Raw genomic sequence first — 9,478 nt, 5'->3', positions numbered from 1 at the left:
TCAGCCTTTCTTATTTCTTACCTAGGATGAAATTGTTTTGATGATTAAGACTTCTTGTATAGTTTGTGATCCTTCCCATTTTTTCTTTTCATTGATTCCATTGATATCTTTTACTTTTTTATCTCCAGATAAATTTTATTATTTTTTTTCTGAGCCACTGATATTTCCTCAACATTAATTTTCATCAAAAGTGTTTTTTAATTATGTACATATAATTCTTGTGTGTCTTGGCAAGCTGATTCCCGTTTTATTCTGTCCATAGTAATTTTAAATGGAATTGTTTTTTCTATCTCTTTCTGTATATTCAATAATAATATACAGAAATCTAAATGATTTGTGTGGGTTTATTTTATATCTTGCAACTGCTGAAGTTAGTTTTTCTTAAATTAACTCTCTATGTTTTCTTAAGTAAACCATCACATTTTCTGCAAAAAAAAAAAAAAAAAAAAGGAGATAGTTTTATTCCCTCTTCAATTTATTCCTTCAATTTCTTTTTTCTATTCTTTTTTTTTCCTATAGCTAGTATTTCTAAGGTAGACATGCACTTTCATTGTACTTCATAGATATTGGGGAGCATGGTGTTGTTTAACAGATTGAAGGTTTATAGGAGCCCTGCATCAAGCAAGTCTGTTGGTGCCATTTTTTCAACAATATGTCTCTTTGTCACAGTTTGATAGCTCTCACAATAGTTCAGACTTTTTCATTATTATTTTATCTGTCATGGTGACCAGATTTTATAATTGTAATTTTGTATTTTTTAGAATTTTAATTTTTTGGGTTGCCACAAACTTCACCTATGAAAGGCAGTGATGAAATTGTGTGTTTCTTGACTGTTCCACCCACTGGCCATTCCCATTTCTTTCCTTCTCCTGGGATCTCCCTGGTCCTCGAGACAGAACAATACTGAAGAATATTTACATAAACTTAGTTAATAAAGCAGTGGCAGAGTTTCAAAGGATTGACTTCAATTTTGAAAGAAATTCTGCAGTGGTAAATACTATCAAACAGTATTATTAACTACAGAGGAATCTTGTGTGAAAGGAAGTAAGTAGATGTGGCAAATTTCATTATCTTATTTAAGAAATTGCTACCCCAGCCTTCAGTGACCACTAAATGTCCTGATCAGTCAGCAGCTATCAACATTGAGGCAAGACCTCCCCACACCAAAAAAAAAAAAAAGAATTTAAACTCTCTGAAGACTCAGATGATGATTAGCATTTTTTAGGATAAAGTATTTTTAATTAAGATATGTACATTGGATTTTTAAGACATAATATTATTGCACACTTAGTAGACTACATTATAGTATAAGCCTAACTTACATATACTGGAGAGCCAAAGAGTTCATGTAACTGACTTTGTGATGTTCGCTTTATTGCTGTCATCTGGAACTGAACTTACAGTATCTTCAAAGTATGAGTATACTGATGCTGCCATTGTAATTATTATTATTATCATTGGTGGTTGTATTATCTCATTCTCACCTTTTTTGAGGGAATTCATATAAAAACAATCCTAAAATAAGTCTCTGTCCATTTCCCTTGGCTCCCTGTTGCTGGAAAAAATGACTGTCAGTTCTTCTTGGTTTTTCTAATCAGAATTCCATCCCGTGTATCCTCTAGAATCTAGGAAGGAAGCAGGCGAGAGCTTGAAGAGAGCTAGACTCTAATACTTCCTCTCCGCTCTGTCATCTTGATTCCACCTGGTTACCTCTAACAGATGAGATTCTGCATGAATAAATGTAAATTCCTGTGCTTTAGTTTAAAAAATCAATAATACATGTATAGAATGGGATTCACAGAGTTAGATAACTTCTCAGGTGAAAAAGAAGGGGGTAGGATTAGTAGCAGAGGTGGGAGTAACAGTAGTTTGTTGTTCTTAACATTTATGTGACTCTTTGAGGTGAACATAGTCCTTTATATATTATCTTGCTTGATCTTTGTAACAACCCTGAGAGATGTTATTATTATCTCCATTTTACAGATGAGGAAACTGAGACACATAGCGATTAAGTGACTTGCCCAGGGTCACAAAAGTAGTATCTAAGGCCAAATTTGAACTTGGGTTTTTGTTTTTGTTTTTTTTTTCATTTCAAATTCAAGTCTATCCATTGTACCATCTGTCTCTGCCCTTTTTAGTAGACTGTAAAGTTAAGCTAAGTCAGCACTGTGAAAGAAACCCAAAAGGCTAATACAGGAGTAAACTACATTAATCTGTGCACGGCATCTAGAACAGTAGTGCATTCTTATTTTCCTCTTGCCTTCATTTCTAAGTAAGATTTTTGGAAGGACTTGGGCAAGCCCCTCTATGAGGGGAGGAGAGCAGAGACCATGAGGTCACAGTGAGTTGGAGCACCTGGAGAATAGAAGGTTAGAAATGGAGACATGATGATTGATGTCAAGTATTTAAAGTCTTGTCATGGGGAAAAAAAAGATCATACTTGCTGCGGTTGGATGCAGAAAGCATCTGAAAACTAAGGAAGTTACAAAGAGAAATTGGGAAGCAAAAAGTTTCATCCCTGGAGGCTGGACAACTATTTCTCCTGACTTCCGGACTGGTCTCTATCCACTGTACATCTAGCCGCCCCATGGGCAGCCATTTCTCAAGGATCAGCTGTGCCCATAAAACCGGTTCAAGTCAAGCTATTTATTCTGGGGCCAGAGTTTGGGAAGGGAGGGATTTGTCTGATTTTGAGTCCAAAGCTCACCAAAGGAACACCAGGGGGCGCTATTTTCCCACTAAGGCTAGAGAAGGGACTGGTTTAATGGAATGGTACTGGGAAAGGGGGACTCGTGTTAGATCTGACAGATGTGTGTCTTTTGGGTTTTCTCACCTGCAGTAGAACAGACCGTCCTAATCAGCTCGGCAGGATTCCTGGGTATAGAGGGTGTGTTGAGAGCTATATTAAAGCCCTAACTTTAATGCAAAATCTAGTCTTGCTGCTGCTGTTACCACAGCCTCAGAAATGACTGTTTACACTCGGAATTGCTGAAATCTGTTGAACGAGGATTTCAGGTTTCCAGCACTTGTGACATAGAACCACCTAACTCTTTTCCCCCTGACATCTCCTTCCCTTCTCCATCAAAGACTACTATCTTCAGTTGCTTCTTTAGTTTGGCATTAAGTAGACGATTAATTAGAGAACCAAACCTACCTGATTAAACCTAAGGCATTCCAAAGATGGGCTTTCAGTGGTCCAACCACCCTACTCTTTGTAACTTGAGACAAATTAACTTAATCCCTCTGGGCCCCCTTTTCCTCTTATAAAACAGGGTGTGGGTTATGGGTGTGTTACCTCTCTAGGAAAAAAGAAATGTGGGCAAGACACCCTTTAAATTAATCATTTCTTTAGTCTAGACAATCAACAGAATGATACATCAAGCTCTGATTTGTAGCGTTTGCTTGTTTGTGAGAGGCAGATGTTCCCAAAGAAAATTTCAGAATGGCCTGTCAGGTTAGACCTAGCTTCAGCACGCCTCTGGGGTTGATTTCCATGATCTCTGTCATCCCTGCCTGGTTTTAATCCCATTTGATTCAAATCAATAAACTATTAAAAATTTCCTGACTATTGATTTGGGAAACCTGGATGAGATGTGATCCTTTTTTTGGCCATGTAACCCTGGTCAAAATCCTTTACTTTTCTTTAGTCACCTTGACTGTAAAATGAGAATACAAGTATTTTCCCTAACCCTCCCGTGGGATTTCGGGAGAAAATGTCCTCAATACTTGGATAATAACTAGCTTCAGTTATCAGTTATGTAATACAGTGTGCACAGCTTACACAAAAGCATGGAGGTGGGATGCGGAATGTTGTGTATGAACCCTCATTTCCTCCCCTCTCCTCCTTTCACTCCGAGCCATGGCTGACAATTAGAGCTTCTAACAACTGGGGACATCAGTGAAGGCTTCTCAGAGGAAGAGACTTCTGAATGGAGAAATGCAGGATTCTGAGATGGAATGCATCCCTGACTTGAGCAGTAGCCGGTAGAGGAGCCAGGAGGAAGAAATTAACTTGCAGAGTGGAACAAGGAATCTTGTTTGATTAGAATGCATGAAAAGGAAAAAGAATAACTAGCATTTATGTAACAGTCTGGAGAAGCTAGGTGGCGCCATGATGCAGAATGCTGGAGTCAGGAAGTTTGATTTTCTGAGTTCAAATCCAACCTTAGAAGCTTCTTAGTTGTGTGACCCTGGACAAGTCACTTAACTCTGCTTCAGTTTTGGAGAAGGCAACGGTAAACTATTCCAGTAGCTTTGCCAAGAAAATCCAAAATAGAGTCAGAAAAAGTCAGATGCGATTGACAAACAGCAGCAACAACAAATGTGGCAGTTTCAGATTTATCCTCAAAACAACCCTGGGAAGTAGATGCTGTTGTTATTTCCTTTTTTTTAAAGATGAGGAAACTGAGACAGAACCTAAGTCACTTGTTACTCGCCCAGGGTCATATAGTGTCTGAGGCTGAATTTGAATTCAAGATCTTCCTGATTCCAGGTGAAGTGCTCTATTCCACCTGAAGAAGGATAATATGAAATAAGACTGGAAAGGCATACAGAAAATGATTCAGCTTGGGCTGAATTTTGGAATAAACTAGGAATTTTGAGAGTAGAGATGAAGTGGGAATGCTTTGTAGACATGAGGGCAGCCAGAAGCAAATACATGGAGATAAAGGACCTTTTGTATGCCGTGAAGTCCAGGATGATTGGATCTCAAAATATATGGAGGGGAGCTTTATGGACTAGGACTGGAAAGCTAGAAAGGGAGCTGCTTGTGGATATATTTAAATACTCAAAGACTTTATATTTGATCCTAGAGGTAATAAACAGAGTCGCCTATGTTAAAGAGTCACCTATGTTTTTTGATTTAGAACTGCACTTCAAGGAAATCACTTTGGAGGTTAAATTGGAGTGGGGAGCCATCTGCCTGAGTTCAAATCTAGCCTCAGACACTTCCTACCTATGTGATCTTGTGCAAGTCACTTAACCCTGGTTGCCTCAATTTTTTCATCTGTAAAATGGGCAGGAGAAGGAAATGGCAAACCATCCAACAAATAGGAGCTTTATTGATATAGTCCTGATTAAGAGATGATGAGGGTTTGAATTTTCAAGCAAGAGCTCAATACCCCATAGTCATATCATCTGTTAGTCAATGTATTCCACTATCCCTGAACCTTTCTAGTTCAAAGTGTTCTTACTTGGTAGCACTTTCCCAAGTAGGTTATGTTATTAGAACATAACCTCCAAATTTGTAACCCCTGCACCTGACCCTTGATTAACAGTTACTTGCTTTTGTTTAGATCTTTTTTCTACTTTGTCTTCCCCATTAGATTTTTTAATTTATTGAGGGTAGGGATTGTTTTCACCCTTCTTTGCATCATCAGAGCTTAGCACAGTGCCTGGCATATAGTAAGAGAATAATAAATATTTGTTGGCTTGTTAACTTTGGCTTTTCAAGAATTTTCATTCATTCATTTGTAGAGCAATTTGGAGAAAAGAAAGGCATTGCTCTCAGCTGTTAAGAATCTGAATCAGTTTTCTTGCACAGCATGATAAATATGGAAATATGTATAAAAGAATTGCACATGTTTAACATATATTGGATTGCTTGCTGTCTAGGGAGGGGGTGGGAAGAAGAAAGGGAGAAAAACTTAGAACACAGGGTTTTGCAAGGCTGAATATTGAAAACTATTTTTGCATGTATTTTGAAAATTAAAGCTATTATTAAAAATAAAAATTTTAAAAGAATCTGAATCAGGAAACATTTAGAGACAGATACAAGACAATTAGATGTCAAAACATGAGAGAGACACATAGCTCAATCCAGCAGGGGATCAGTCACTCAGGCACAGAGCCTTGGTAGCTTCCTTAACTCTTTACTTGCAATCACCACATCTGTCAACAATTTCTCATATATATGTACTTCTCTCTACTCATACAGGCACCAGCTTAGTATGGTTGTAGTCTCCCTGCCTCAAGTCTTGCCTTGCTCTAGTGCATCCTCCATTCAGCTGCTAAAGTGCAAGTCTGACCATATCACCCATCCCTCCCTTAATAGATTTCAGTAGCTCTCTGTTACCTCCAATATCAAACATCAGATAAGCCCCTTACAACCTTGCTCCTTCTTCTCTTTCCAGTCTTTCTCACCCTTTTCTCCTAATGTAATCAAAAATCCAGTGACACAGGCTTCTTTCCTGAACCTTGGCCAGGACACCCCTTCTCCCATCTCTGTGGCTCCGTAATGATCTACTCCCCATTAATAGACATTTTTCCTTCTTTTCCTCAGCCTTCTAGCTTCCCTGATTTCTTTCAGAAATCCCTCTTGTACAAGAAGTCCTTTCCTTTTCCTTCCAGCTGCTTTCCTCTGAGATAATTTCCCATTTACACTGTATACATAATAGCTATATATTAGATATATAGTATCTAGTATGTATATAATTATTTGCATGTTGTTTCTCCCATTCGAATGAATGTGAGCCAGCTCTTTGAAGGCTGTCACTATGCTTTTGCTTTTCTTTGTATCCCCAGGGATTAGCACTATGCTGGGAGCATACTAAGTGCTTAGCAAATGCTTTGCTGACTGATTCTGACATTCAGTTTTCTAGATTCTAAGAGACCCTGCAGCTCCATTTTATGAATTTATGAACTTCTCATTCGTTCCCTATTCTGTAATAGGAAATTGTCCCTTTTACATATTTTTGCTAATTCCACCCCCTTCTATTAATATTTGTTAGTTTACTAACTTTCTTTCTGATCCCACTTATAGGTAACAGAAAAGAATAAGCATCTTAATTTGAGATGACCTATCTAGCCTACATATACATTTAGATCTGAAGAAGAACAAGAACAAGAAAAAAAAAAGAAAATCGTGTGAATATTTTGAATGTACAGAGACTCTTTGGGTAAATAGATACAAATTAAATTAGTTCTGAGGAAAGGGGCTGAAGTTAAAACTAAGTCCCACCAAGTCCCCTCTACTCTTCTCTCCCTACTGTGGATTCAGATGCATAATTCAAATGTTATTTCTATGAAGCCTTCCCTCATCCCTCAGAGAGTTGTTTATCCCTTTTTTGATCTTAGTACTTTGTTTCTTTTCTACACTTATTCTATTTTAATCTGCAGTCTGTTTATCTGTGTATAGATCTTTTCATTTCACCATCCTTTTCCCCTCCTACCCATCTTTTCTCCCCCCTCCCCCACAACCCTAGCTCTTTGAAAGCTCTTACACAGAGACCAAATCTATTATCTTTACACTCCACACACACACACACACACACACACACACACACACACACACGCCATCCTCCACTTTCAGCTCTGCACATTACACAGAGGAGGCTCCAAATAAGTGTTTATTAAATTTACAGAATTGGGTAAATGTGGCTGGGACGGATAAATGTGACTTGACTCTTCTAAGATTGAACCTGGGAGGTCTTGGATGGTGGTCACTTGTTCTCAAAGAATGCAAAGGAAGACAAGTTTGAGAGTTTTAGTGTTAGAAGATGAGGCAATCTTGCTCTAGTCTATAACTCTATAATCCATCCTGGTACATCCCACGTGGTCATGTTCGCTAGGAAAACCAGGGAAGAAAATGTGGGTAATATTATGCAGAAATGGGAAAACAACTTCATAGCCTGAGGGCAGCTCATAAAAGGAGTTCATCTTTTAAAAGGCACATTAAGAAGAACATCTCTGGAAGAAAAATGGAACCCTAGCTCCCCTCCCCCACTTTCACCCATCCAGACAATAAGTTACTCTCCGTAAAAGGAAATGTCCCCTGCTGTGTTTGGGTGGTCAGCTCCCCGGTGATTTGGAACTCACCCTGCTCACTACCCTTACAAATCCATTATAGGAAGAAGCAATTGCTGTGAATGTCAAGTAGTAATTTTGGACTTAAATCTATCCCTGAAATTTTGTTCATTTCCATTATATCCTCTGGCTATCACTTTTGCATTACAGATGAACTGCTTTTGGTAGCTTGCAAGTTTCCTGTGATCCCAGAGACTTGGAATTTCATTTCTATTTCCCTATCTGTACTGGATTTTCCATTTTCTTAGCTGAGGCTTTTCAGTTTAAGTCTCATCTAGTTATATTTCCCTGTCTTACTTGGATCCTTCCAGCATTTCCATGTTTCTTTGTTTGACCAAAAAAAAAAACACCAAAAAAAATACTATTTCTCTTCTTATGTTTTCACCCTTGATCATAGCACATAATATTAAAGCCGGAAGGACCTTACAACTTAAAATGTTTGAGCTAGAAGAAAACTATAAAATGAGGAGATTAAGCTAGGTCATAGATGCATAGCCAAAAGGAAATTTGGAATGTTACCCAATTCAACCAATTTTTTTTTTAGATTAATTATTCATTTTATTTTATAGATTTGTCATTCAATTGTGTCAGTTGTGGCCAACTCTTCATCACCCCATTTGAATTTTTTGTTTTGGCAAAAATACTGGAATGATTTGTCATTTCCTTCTCCAATTCATTTTGCAGACAAGAAAACTGCTTCAGAGTCATGATTTGAACTCAGGTCCCATGTCACCAATTCACTATTCTTTCTGGTATATGTACCATGTTAGTTGAAGATACTTTTAGATCTGAAACTTATATTCCACGTTACTTCATAGGATCATAGAGGTTGTTTAAGTAAACATTTTATAGGTAAAGAAGTTGAAACTCATGATCTCATAGTATAATGCCAAAGAAACTGAGACAAGATAGAGATTAGAGAGTATTTAATATTTTATTTGAAAGTGAGAGATTTACTGGGACCAAATGGATCCATGGTTGGGTCCCAGGGCTGAATGAGACTACCATCTCCAAGAATCCAGCAAACAGTGAGTTCTTAATGACATAAATACCTGTGGCTCAGACACAGGAGATAGACCGAGGCTGGGGTGGAGTCAGGTGCTGAGATGGGTGGGAGATGGGAGATGACTCTGGGTGGGAGATGGGAGATGACTCTGGGTGGGAGATGGGAGATGACATAATGGGGGGTGGTACCTGGAGATGGGGAGAGGCTTCTTGATAAAACGGTATCTGATATTCTGATAGCTTGGGATAAGGAGAGGCATTCTGATATTCTAAAATATAAGATCTTTTATCCTTATCAAATATTCTGATGATTAAGAGGGAGAGGTGATTTTGCAGGATTGAGCAGAACAATTATAAACTGAAGCAGAACAATTAGGGAAATCAAGGCAGGACAATTTAGGGAAACTGGGTCAGGATAATAAAAGAGAACTGTGGCACAATAATAGATAGTAAATATCAGACATTGCATCTGAACTCAGATCTTTTATCTACATACCCAAATATTTTTCCCATTGCTCCCTCTATCTCTCTAATCATCTTTTCAATTTTTGATACTAATTATTTCATTTTAATCTTTTAAAGGTTTACCTAAAGCCCCCCCCAAATCCATCAACTCCTCTTTTTGTTTATTAACTTAATAGATAGGGAAGAGAACCATCATTTAAATACT

The sequence above is a fragment of the Sminthopsis crassicaudata genome, chromosome 2 (genome assembly GCF_048593235.1).
Source record: "Sminthopsis crassicaudata isolate SCR6 chromosome 2, ASM4859323v1, whole genome shotgun sequence".
Taxonomy (NCBI): domain Eukaryota; kingdom Metazoa; phylum Chordata; class Mammalia; order Dasyuromorphia; family Dasyuridae; genus Sminthopsis; species Sminthopsis crassicaudata.
This window is presented reverse-complemented; position numbering follows the sequence as displayed.